The sequence below is a fragment of the Triticum aestivum genome, chromosome 2B (assembly GCF_018294505.1).
Source record: "Triticum aestivum cultivar Chinese Spring chromosome 2B, IWGSC CS RefSeq v2.1, whole genome shotgun sequence".
Taxonomy (NCBI): domain Eukaryota; kingdom Viridiplantae; phylum Streptophyta; class Magnoliopsida; order Poales; family Poaceae; genus Triticum; species Triticum aestivum.
This window is the reverse complement of record NC_057798.1, coordinates 17,733,506-17,746,826: the sequence shown is the minus strand read 5'-3', so window position 1 is coordinate 17,746,826 and position 13,321 is coordinate 17,733,506.

Sequence of the window (13,321 nt, the reverse complement as noted above, 5' to 3'; positions counted from 1 at the left end):
GTCTATGTGAAATGAGGGCACTAGACAATGGGGCTCAGTGGACTCTTGTCCACAAACACATTAGGACGTGTGGGTGGACAGTAGCCAACGGAGCCCCATTTTTCTGCCTGGGCAACGACGTCCTCATTTCCATGCATTCTCATACACATATATGTAAAAAAATCAACAATAAGTAATTCAAATTAAAAATGCATAGTTAATTCAGACGTAAATACCATTCAGGGGATAAGTTCAAATATAGAACTAATGGTTTCCTACATGAATCCAGATATGCTTCACAAGATCATCGAGTAATTACACATGCGGTTATTACTGTCGAAATTTTTGATGCATCTATAGAAAGATGACGATATGCTCTGGATTTTCTTTTAGGAGGCGAACATGTATAAAATATCAGAGGTATGGCGAGCATCGTCAGCCTCATCCTTTACATTTATGTTATGCATGATCATACAACAAGCCATCACTGTCCACAGCATCTCAAGATCCCATATATTTGCAGCTCTACGAACAATACCCCAACGAAGTTGGAGCACTCGAAATGCCAATCGCAAAGTCTCTTTAACAACGGAGATCGCTGAAGCATGTTGATATCATTGTGAGACCCTGGCATGCCAAATCCATAAGTCATGTGGCGTGGCTTCTAGTCCGCATGCCACTAGTACATTTTTTCTCAAAGAGTACACACATTTTTATTGGCGGGATCAAATAAACAAACTTTAGATCGACAGACCGCAACACTATAAGAGAAAGGGTAATTGGATTCCGATTCTTTGCCCTTAAATCACGTATCACACGTGCTATGCATGGATGTCAATTAGCGAGCGATATGCATGTGTAATAACCAGTCAATTAACCAATGGTTTGAGCGTTGGTCACTCGCCAACATCTCCCGCATGCTCATGGAAGCACAGTACCGAGACTAGCATGAGCCGTTGCCTGCAGCTAGTGCGTGTGTGGAAGAGAATGGATCCGGACACTCGTGCATCATGTGCTACATACCTGCAGCTAGTGCGTGTGTGGATGAGAATAGATCCGGACAGTGAACGTACGGGTCGACGGACACTCACAGAAACCCGGACAGCCTCAGTGCAAAATTCCAAAGCAAGACCGAACTGGCGTCGGTACCAATTTTTGGCATGGCCAAGGCAGCAGCCAGGAGCCGTCGCCTCGCTTGGCTCCCATGAAAATGATGTGAGAATTCTTTTTCTCGGAAGCAGTTTTCTATTTATATATATGTTTGATGAATTGTATTTTGCAAAAGAGTCTATCTTTAGTCTACTGTGAACTTTTTTGTTATTGTTTGGTAATGCTACGAGTAAGTTCTTGTTGTTTGTTTCTACTGTGAACTTTTTTGTAAGTTATTGCTGGCAGGTTTTCATTTCATTAATTTCACTTCATTTCATCAGTTCAACAACAACAAAGATAGAAAGATAAATATATTGCTGAATTGCACAGGCCAAGGTTCTATAGTAATTACACTTTTTGGCATAAACTACAAATTAGTCTAGCGGCATATGGAGGACAGATTGCAGAACGCGATGATAATCAAGGAAGTTAAAGAGCTTCTTGGCGAAAGGGAGTGTTCTATTACTCATGTAAGCAGGCATCAAAATGCTGTCGGCCATAGATTAGCTTCATTTGGACGTGTAGAAGCTAGGACAACAGTTTGGCTTCGTTCGGGCCCTGCTAATGTACATCAACTTTGTTTGGAGGGTCTCTCTCCACCTTGAGTAATGAAATCCCTCTTCACCCCGCAAAAAAAAATGTCCAGCGGCAATCTCGATCGTCACTCATCTGAAGGACACTGATAACTGATATGCACAGCTAGCTAGTGGATGAGGCAAGGTTGGCCGTTAGTACCGATTGTAAGGGGCCTCCAACCATATTGTATCGTTCGATCGTGTACTTTCTTATGTTGCTTTATAGAACAGAGCAAAAGCCTTTCAAGAGGAGATGAAGGATTTCTCTCGGATCATAAGGATTTGGTGTGCTTCATACGAGTACAATTGGGTAATTGCGAATTCAAATTGCTAGCTACTCTCTCACGGTACACTAGCAGTTCTCCTATACCACTCCGCATGCATGTTACTAGACCCACTTAGGTTACTCGGTTCGGCACGCCAACTCTTTCCTCCGCCACCATGCGCTAACCGAGGCGATGATGATGTTTTTTTTTTCTGGCATTGGTTTGCTAAGTATGGCCCTTTGTCCTCGTTGCCTCCTTGTGATTTGTGAGCGATGGGCATTGTGGTGTGGCCGATCATGTGTTGCTATCCGGTCATTGAGCCAAGGGCCTATGTAGCCTTGCTTGTGATGTACCATCAGTTCAAATTACTACTCTGCTATGTGGGATGCCATATTGCTTATGTTGTATATCTGTTTTGACACTAAATGTAATTTTTGTGAATTTATTAATTTTCTATTTGTTGATCCAATTTTCTATGTGCTGCTATCACTAGCTTATTGGTGTATTAATTTTCCAGTGTTGATCCTATGTTAATTTGCTATGTCACTAGAGTCTTTCTTTGCTTAGGAGATACTTGAGTATTGGATCATCATAATCCTAGTTGTCCTTACAATTTCCTTGATTCATCATCATTACTATCTAGGAAGTTTGTGACATAGTAACTTCAACTGATATGTATCATGTGTTTGTGTTGTGCAAGAGTCATAGACAAGGGGCCTACAATATATCTAGCTAAGCTAGCACATGATACACAATTAACTCTCGGCGACTATTCAACTTAGTGCGATTGCACGCCATGCTCGTACCATCGTCGTTGCCTTGACTCGTCCTTTGACTGTGCGGCGGCAATCTCGATCGTGACTCGTCTGAAGGACATGACTATGATCATTGATATGCATAGCTAGCTAACGGACAAGCTAAGCTTGGCCATCAGTACCGATCATTGTTACTCCCTCCGTCCGATAATATAAGTGTGTTTTTGACACTACGACTGTAAAAAATGCTTACTTTGTTATGTTGCTTTAATATAAAGCGAAGCGAAAGCCTGTTAATTACGAAAAGTTGTCAATTTCCTCTAGTGTCCCGATGAATAGTCTTGACGTACCAATATCATTTTCTGTCTCGATCTTCACTGTTGCCTGATTATGAAAGGACACTCTTCTGAGTCTTCTCTTCCACATGCGCCAACACAAACGTCACCCACAGACTTGAAGCAAATGTAAGCCACACACGTACTAGATGTTAATTCATGTGCTTGCAGAAAAACACGTCCTTTGTAATATAACTAGCCAGAGTCTTCCTAAATGGCAACTTAATCGCTAACTAGTATACATTTCCTTTAATTAATTGTTGCATGCAGAATCCATATCATGCATCGCCGTGACTGCCGTCGTCCAGCAGCCTCGGGCTCGCCTCCCGTTGAGCGTGCTCGCGGTGCAAATAGTCTCTGTAGGCAGCTTGGACCTGATGACAACGGGGAGGGAAGGAGAGCCACGTGTAGGGCTGGAATTCGAGCCGAGTCGAGCCAGCTCGGCTCGACTCGCTAGAGCTCGTTTCGTTAACGAGCTAGCTCGACTCGACTCGTTACTATAACGAGCTCAAACCCAAGATTGGCTCGACTTGTATAACTCGCGAGCTGGCTCGTTTAGCTTGTTAAGCTTGTTTAAGATATAAACATAAAGCCCTCAAATATAATAAAAATGATTATGTATATATTAAACATATATATCACTATACAATTGTAATTTTCTTGTAACGCGTGAGTCTCCTAGGAGGCTAGGCCTTCAACTGCTCGGCCTTGGGTTGTGCGCCTGGGACATAGGCTGTTTAGTGGCTGATCTTTCTTTGTATTGGGAGTGGCTGATCTATTATATCGAGCCTAACGAGTTACACGAGTACTCGTGAGATTGGCTCGTTTAACTTGGTCTATAAACGATCTTAAACTAAAGCTCGTCTCGACTCGTTATTCTTCGAGTTCGAGTCGATTCAAGCCGAGTCACGAGCTACTTGTTTAGCTCACGAGCTTCGAGCTTTTTTTCCAGCCCTAGCCGCGTGGAGGACCCTGGCACATAAAATTGGCCATAGAACCGTTTTACGGAGCTTCCGACCAGGGCGACGGTGATGACGTCAAAATAGGGCAGATCCATTACTCCCGCCTTCTAAGAGCAAGTATAATAGGATGACATAGGCAGACTGTAAGGCTTTAAATATTGTATTTTTTGTGAGTTAGCGGAGGGAGAAGAGGAGAGAGAAGAGAGAAGAGAAGCGGACTACTAATTAACAGCCGACTGTAGCACGCGCTCCTAGACACTTTGCGAGAGAGAGGTAGGCCATATATCAACAAAGTAGTACGTACTCCCTCCGTCTGGAAATACTTGTCATCAAAATGAATAAAAGAGGATGTATCTAGACGTATTTTAGTTCAGGATACATCACCTTTTATCCATTTTGATGACAAGTATTTTTGGACGGAGGGAGTATTAAGCAGCAGCTGGTTGTACTATTAACCATGCTCTAAATGTAACTCGATCGTGGTGGCTTGACGAAATGGAGTGGAACGGGGAACACTATTCCAAGTGCAGGTGCATGCATGATCCATATTTTTTATTTAATGATAGTCTGTCAAACTCGTGATGTCGGATTTTGTGTGCTTGGAGGCTGTGCTAAAAGCAGAGAGCACAATAATGAATCTGAACTTCTAAAGATCAATGTCCATTGTTTTAGCTATAAAGCACAAATGATATACATTAGATTGTTCTTGCTTGATTAACCACATTCGTACTATCAGCCTAGCAACATAGAGACGACATTTAGCCAGGTTGTTCTCGAGGTGTATTTGTTGCAAATGTCGTTAGTCTATATGACATGAAAGTCATGGTATTCTCTCTCAAATACGACCAACAGTGTGACCAATCTTTAATGCTATGTTGTTATCAACAACACCAAACATTTATAGTAAAAAATATATATTATGACTAATTTATTGAACTGATGTGGTGTTTATTTTTGTGAGAAAAACTGATGTGCTGTTGTAGATGTTTATTTTTGTTTTTTAGTTCTTTATTTTGTTTTGGTATTTGCTTTTATGGGTTTCCAGTTTTTCCAGTATCTGTTTTTTCAAGGTTTTTTTGTGTAAAAAAGTTTGTTGAAACCTATTAATATGAGATTTAGTTTTGAAGATCTCGATGCGAGAAATCCAAAAGTGAAAACTGTTCAGGATTTGGATGCACGGTTCAAGAGATAAAACATTTTGAATAAACAAATTAACGGGAAAAGGGAAAATTCTCAGGTTATGACAAATAGTGCATCACTTGTCAGCGTCTGAAAATGTGGGGAGTGATCTTTGCAAAGGGTAACTCTAACGTGTGATTTCGAGGTATTTTATGACTTAAACCCAAAATATAATATTTTAGTTATTTTTTTTGTGTGTGAAGTTGATATTCTGATTAATCGTCAGCTGCGAACCAACCACTTGTGGTTGGATGGTAAGAGGGACTGCCGGCGATGCACATTCAGTGGGAGGAGACATTCCCGTTGACGACGAGGTGCCCATGGTGACTTCGTAAATTTCAGGATAATATGCCAACTCAGTCTTTCGGAGGTGCGAATAGGGGTAGGGTGTGCGTGTGTGCGTTCATAGGATTGAGTGTATGCGCGTGTATATGAGCGCTTGTATCTGTACTGTGTTAAAAACAATCGTCTGCTTGGATCGTGTAGGAAGAATGTCACAGACGCAACGGACGTGTGATTGTCTTTTTTCCTGTTATTATTCTCTTCGGAACATCTATTTTGCGTGCTATGCGCTCGTGATCGAGCAAGGCGCACCCCCCTTCCCGCGCGCGCCCCTTTTGGGCCATCCGATGCTGGGTGGGATGTGCCCTGTTATTACCATTATGTTTTTTTTTACTTTTTAGTTTTTACATTTTTTTTCAAATATTTTGCTATTTTTGTAAAATTCCAAACTTCAGAAGGTTTTGAATTTAAAAAATAGTTCTAAAACCCACAAAATATTCGTGGAATAAAAAAATGCTTAAGATTTTAAGAAAAATGTTCATATACTGAAAAAATGTTTGTGAATTTGAGCAAAATATTGGCAAATTCAAAAAATGTTCCCAAAAACGAAAAGGATTGTGAATTAGATTTTTTTTATTAATTCAAAAAATGTCATACATATAAAAATGTTCACGAATTAAAAAAAGTATGTCAATTAAAAAATGCTCCTGATAAAAAAATTCATAAGTTTCAAAACATGGCAACAATTTTAATAAATTTGGAAGAGGATAACCTGGTGCACGACATGATCTGTCCTCAAGTGACAGAGCATTACCTATATTGTTAAAGAGGATAGCTAAAATTTATCCTAAACCCTAACTTTAGTTAAAATGTGAGCACAAAAATAAAAAAGAACAAAATTTTCAATAATTATAAACGTTTTTCAATATTGAACATATTTAAATATGTGGATAGAATATATAGCATTTCTATTTCAAAGGTAAATATAAAATAAAATCAAATTTCAATTCAAGACGATCTTTAGTTATATTGTGAGCACAACTATAAAAAACAATATCATATTTTAAATTTCAGATTGTTTAAAAACCAAGAACATTTTTTAAATTAATAGTTATAACTCTGCTTAAAGAAAACAAACATTAGTCATAAATCCAAAAAATATAAATACAAAAAATCAAATTTTTTCAGAAATTTATAAGCATTTTTTAGAATTGAACATATTTAAAATGTGCTTAGTATATAAAGCATTTCTATTCAAAAGATAAATATAAAAGTAAATCCGATTTATTACGAAGATGAATTTAATTAGATTGTGAGCATAAATATAAAAACGATATCTTGTTTGAAATTTCAGAATTAAAAAAACAAGAGTGTTTTCTACAGTAGTAGTTATAATTTTGCAGTTTAGAAAAAACAAGCATAGCTCATAAATTGAAAAATAAAGACAAAAAAAACATGGGGTAGGCCCAACTGGCTGAGTACTACGGCGTCATCGGGCGCGTGTTGGCCTGGCCCAACAGCAGGCCCTCGCCCGCACACTCGGATGCCTCAGTCGGCAAAACGGCAGGCCGGTCCATTTTTTTTCTTTTATTGATTTTATTTTTATTTTTCCTTTTTATGGATTTCCTATTACTTTCCGTTCTTTCATTTTTCTTTTATTTTATTCCCTTTATTTCATGTCCTTTTTATTTTCTTCCATTTCTTTCCTTTGATTTTTTGTTTCACTTAAAAAAATTCAACCATTCTGAAAGACCGAAGTTTCATTCAAACATAAATTTAAATAATTGAAATTTCATTCAATATAAACGCTAAAATTTAAACATTAGGATATTTTACATATTTCAGCAAACTAAACATAAAAAAAAATCCTAAACTACTCCTCGTCGCTCACTCGCCGTGAGGTCACTGCGGCGTCATCGTCGCCGCCCCCTGCCGCTCCATCGTCATCGTCGTTGCTGTTGCCGAGGTTGTCAATCGACCCCGTCGTCCTCCTCCTCCACTGTCGGTGCTACCTCTGCGGCCTCCCTCACAGCCGCGCCGCCGCCTGCGATGTCCGGAGAGCGACGAGGTAACCCGACGTGTCTTCAGGGTCATCGTCCTCTTGGAGGATGAGTTGTTCCGGCGGGAGGATCACCTTCGGCAGGGCATGCGGGGCGGGCGGCGCGGGTGCCGTTGGTGCGGCCGGTCGCCGCCTACCGAAAATGCATCGGGCACTTCCGCACCGCTGCGCTCCACTGGACATGAGGGATGTGTCGGCTGCCGCCCTCCGAAACTGGTCGCTGACGACGTCGTAGCTCTTGCCGTCCCAAAACTACTGATGGCCGATAATGCTGCACCGGCCGCCCGGGTGGGTGCGGTGCTCCTTCGCCGTGGCAGTTGTGGGGGAGGTGGCACCCTGGCGGCACGAGGAGGCCAAACCGGTCCTCCGTTTCTATCTTACCGAGGCTTGACGACCAGGAGCTCTGGTTGTCTCCACCCCCTCCGCCACCGGAGCTACTGCCGCCGTCGTAGTACGCATCATCGGGAGAGGGGCTTGGAGAGCGTCGGGGTGTGGGTGGCGGGGTGAGGACGATGGGGGCTTGGAGAGCGTCGAGTGTGGACGGCGGGGTGAGGACGACGGGGCCTTTTATAGCCCACCGGGCGACAATGCAGGTAGGCGGCCGGCCAGCCGGTGTTACTCCCTCAGTAATGGCGGCGGCCTCGGGAACCGACACCACGCGGGCTGCTCATTGCCGCGTAGAACCAAGTTCGTGTTAAGCTCCTGCCGCTGCCGCCGCGTCAAATTCAACGGATCTGCGGCGGCTGCGTCACCCGTCGAGCAGCGGCCGCCGCTTCGCCCGTCGAGCAGCCGCCGCCGCCGCGTACACGTACACGTTGCGATCTAAGACAAGGAGTCACGTTTGATCTCCATAGGTAAAAACCGAAAATCATCATCGATCCCCTAATCTGAATACTTGAGTGAGATGCAGTATAAATACTACAGTTCTATTTTTAAGTTATTTATTTATGCCCAACGTACACTAATTTCTGTACTCTGTTAGTAGAGTGCACTTCAGTTTCCCTGAGAAAACTGAAAACTGCTATATTCAGATTGTGCTTGGCACGGCTGTACCTGCAAATTTTGGTTCCTTGCATGGCTGTACCTAGAGACCACTAGCAAAGTTGGGGCACTTCAGAATTCAGAGGACCAGATAGAGGATGGGATGCGATGCAACTGCGGCATATCAACCGACATGGCGGCGACAGTGGCTCAACGGTAACGCAGCGGCTGCAGCTCGACGGTGACGACGCGGAGGCGGCAACGTTGGACGTAAAGTGGCGGTGACGACGGCGGCGGCAGCTTGACGGCGACGAAACTGCTGCAGCTCAATTTTTGGCGCGAGAAGATTCAGAGTATAGAGAAACAAGCAAGTTCGTTGGACCCTCCTGTTCGTTTGTTGGTGAGCAGCAGAAGTCCGTTGGATGGGATGGAAAGTGAATGAATGGTTGATTTTGGCCCGTACGGCAGGCACTGCAGACGAGCCGCGTCCGTAAACATAGCATGCGCACAACCACACTGAAATCCTATCCTATCCGTCCACAAGCGTGCTCTACTCCGCTGACTATAGTGAACAAAACGGCGGTTCAGAAGTCTAACACTATGTTAAACCGATGATTTGGTTAACTAAACGAGCCATATTATTTCAATATAAAGAAGCCAACTCTATTGAAATGTGGAATACCAAGACATATATTTCTGGAGGTTCGGGTAATAGCATGCAGCATGAGCATTGTTCAATCCTCGCCAAGTTGTACGAGCTAGCTAGCTAGGATAGCAAGTAAGAAAGAAAGTTCCTCCTCTGGTCTCCTCTCTGAACTGAAGAAAGAAACTTCTGGTTTTCTTGTTTCAGTTTACATGCATGCCACGTGCAGTAAGCAATATTGGACAAGTGAGAGAAGAGAGATACCTTCCATTGTGTCGGCTGGCACGTGGCATATTCATGATAACTTGAGGACTGAACCCCGTTCGTACAGAGCCAACAAAAGAAATTCCTAAGAAGAAACCCAACGGAACATGATAGTGGGTGGCGGATCCATCGCATAGAACATTATAAAGGCTGGCATTACACCAAGTCAGGCAATCATGCACTATTCTTTCTTTCTACACACGCACACACATGTATCATCGGTTGGTAAGGAAACCTGATAGTGGGTGGTGAATCCATCATCATATTGACGACAGTGCATAATCCAATGACTAGCTAGCAGCGAGGATGTGCTGCCTGCAAGAGGATGTTGCCGGGCGCACGGAGAGTAGCGTCCTCTGCTGCTCGGCGCAACAGCAGCCACGTCACCCCGAGCGGCGTCCGCGCTCCTTGGCAGGATAAAGGCATGGAGCGGAGCGGTGGTAGCAGCGGAAGAGACAGGTTGAAGCCGGAGAAGCGGATGCTGCTGCGGTTGAAGGTGAGCAGACCACAAGCTTTGAAGTTTGACCTTGGAAGAAAACAAATGGAATGGCTGCCAAATTTGGCTGTTTCTAATGCTTGCATACGAGTAAATGAAGGATTGCTGCCAACTCGAGTTGCAGTGGTGAAGAAGAAGAGGAATTTGCATCATCACCAAGAAAGACAAGAAAGAGAGCACAAGGAAAGGGCGGAGGCTGCTGCAGGCGTCCCTCTGGTGAAGCCCCTTGGTGGTGTGGGCCGGCGGAGGTGCTGCGGTTAGGATTCGGAGCCGTCCTGCATCTGGGCGCTCGCGCCGCCATGGCCGGTGGGCTTGGTCTTGGATCTGGCCGCTGTCCTGCCTTGTCGAACAGAGGGAAGGGCCGTCCATGGCGATGGTCTCCTTCCATTGTGATGGCCTGGCTGCAGAAAATCCAGAAGAAAAAGAAGAGGGGAGGAGGATGGAGGGCGTACCTCTGGCGTCTAGGTGCTGCAGCCCGTCGCCGGCGTCGAGGGCCACCACATCCCATCCATCCATGGGTGGGTGTGGGGTTAGGGTTCTGCCCCCATCCGTCCATCCATCCATGGGTCGGGTCGGACCTTCATGGCCGACCTCGAGGACATCCATGGGTGTAGGACATCGCGCCGATGCCGCTTTGGATCTGCGCGTCGCTCGATCTGGAGCCGTCCCTCCCCTCCCCTCCCCTCCCATCCCATCCCATCCCCTCTCCTCCCCTCCCTTGGCAGAGGAGAGGAGAGGAGAGGAGAGAAGCTGAGGGTGGAGCGGCGGCGCTGGAGGGAGAGGAGGCCGCCGGAGTTGGGGTTGGGGCGGCGGCGGGGCAGAGGGGGAGAGCGGTGGTGGTTGGGGAATCAATCGTGGGAGGAGGAGTGCGTTTGGTTTGAAAAAGAGGAGCAGCCGTCGTGCGCATAGGACCAGCGCACCAGAAAAGCAACCGCCGCCGATGAAGACAAGCATAGATCAAAGACACATAGAACGAAGACCGGATGGATCCACCAAAAGACAAAACGCCGATCTACACGCCCTCCGACGACGCTTGAAGCATCATCGTGTTGATTAGAAATGTAGGATTTCCCCAAGTACCATGATTTTCGTGTTCTTGTATGACCGGTCACCAGAGACGGGCCGAGAGAGGATGATAAATCAGAAGCGGACGCGTCCGCGGACCAATGGGAGGCCTCTATACCGCGCCCTCCTCTTCCACTGCCGCTGCTGCCTGCGATGTCCGGAGAGCGACAAGGTACCCCGACGTGTCTTCAAGGTCATCGTCCTCTTGGCGGACGAGCTGCTCCGGCGGGAGGATCAGCTTCGACAGGGCATGCGGGGCAGGCGGCCCTGGTGCCGTTGGTGCATCAGGCACTTCCACGCCGCGTGCTACGCTCCGCTGGACATGAGGGCGGTGTTGGCCGCCGCCCTTCGTAACTGGCCGACGACGTCCTCGTAGCTCTTGTCGTCCCGAAACTACTGATGGCCGATAATGTCGCACCGACCGCCCGGGTGGGTGCGGTGCTCCTCCGTCGTGGCGCCGGGGACCAACATCGGGTAGCCGTCCTTGTCGATCCTGCAGTTGTGGGGGAGGTGGCACCATGGCGGCACGAGGAGGCCAAACCGATAGAGCTCCTCCGTCTCTATCTTGCGGTGGCTCGACGATCAAGAGATGCGGTTCTTTCCGTCGCCTCCCCCACTGAAGCTGCTGCTGCCGTCGTAGAACGCATCATCGGGAGAGGGGCTTGGAGAGCGTTGGGTGTGGACGGCGGGGTGAGGACGACAGGGCCTTTTAGAGCCCACCGGGCGACAGTGCAGGTAGGCGGACGGGCGGCCGGTGTTACTCCGTAGTAATGGCGACGGCCTGACAGGGGGCCTCGGGAACCGACGCCACGCGGGCTGACGAGGTAGGTATGTGGACGGGCGTCCGGAGTGATTTGAGCCAAACCGGTTGTGGGGGAGGTGGCACCCTGGCGGCACGAGGAGGCCAAACCGGTCCTCCGTCTCTGTCTTGCCGAGGCTCGACGACCAGGAGCTGCGGTTGTCTCCGTCCCCTCCGCCACCGGAGCTGCCGCCGCCGTCGTAGAACGCATCATCGGGAGAGGGGCTTGGAGAGCGTCGGGGTGTGGGTGGTGGGGTGAGGACGATGGGGGCTTGGAGAGCGTTGGGTGTGGACGGCGGGGTGAGGACGACGGGGCCTTTTATAGCCCACCGGGCGACAGTGCTGGTAGGCGGCCGGCCAGCCGGTGTTGCTCTCTCAGTAATGGCGGCGGCCTCGGGAGACGATAGGGGGCCTCGGGAACCGACGCCGCGCGGGTTGACGGGGCGACATGGGCTGACGAGGTAGTCACATGGACGGGCGATCGGAGTGATCTGAGCCGTCGTTGTGTTTAGGGGGTTGCATCGAAGAAGAAGTGATATATAAAACAATGTGGATTGAAATACAAAGCAAGCCATTGTTCGTTTGAACCAAAGTTATTTATCTCTATCTCTGAGGGTAACAAACGTTTTCTAGATGTGTGTACCGGTGGATGGAGAGGCGGAATGCAGTAAAAAGAAATCCCAAAAAAAACGAACCTATAGCTATTTTCCATCTAGAAGCACTGGTAGAAAAAGAGGCTTCCGTCCAGCCCCATCTAGAAGCTAGGTGGACGTCAGAATGATCGACAGCACTACTTATAAGAGAAAGGGTAATAGGATTCTGGTTCTCTGCCCTTAACTCACGTATCACACGAGCTATGTATGCGTGGATGTCAATTAGCGAGCAATATGCATGTGTAATAACTCGTCAACAGTGATCTTCCGCACGCTCATGGAAGCAGTACTGACACTAGATATAGACCGGAACAGCGACACTCGTGCATCATGTGCTACCTGCAGCTATTGCGCGTGTGTGTGTGGAGGAGAATGGCTCCGGACAGTGAACGTACAAGATTCCAAAGCAAGACCGAACTGTCATCTGGACCAAGAGACGCCAACCAGGAGCCATGAATAACACACATTTTAGGGCATTTTTACTGTTACCCAGTCAACTTCGAGGACTACGAGCATGCAGCACTGCTGTTACCAGGGCAAATGTAATTGACAGTCAAACAGGAGACGTCTGTGTGCATCAACCGATATAGAGGTCGGAGGTGTTCCCTCATTTTTGGAAAAAAAGAAAAATCTACTAGAGGAGCTTATTTATTTTTAGAACAGGAGGATGCACCCCCGGCCTCTTCATCTCGACGATGCATGCGGTCATTTTATCAATTATTCACAAAAGGCCTTACAAGAAAGTACATTAGTAAGCTTGAAGCCACCCTCTACCTCTAGGCAACACCTGTCGCTACTCCTATCCCCTTGATGTAGTGGTACCAGGGCAAATGTAATTGACAGTCAAACAGGAGACGTATGTGTGCATCAACCGATATA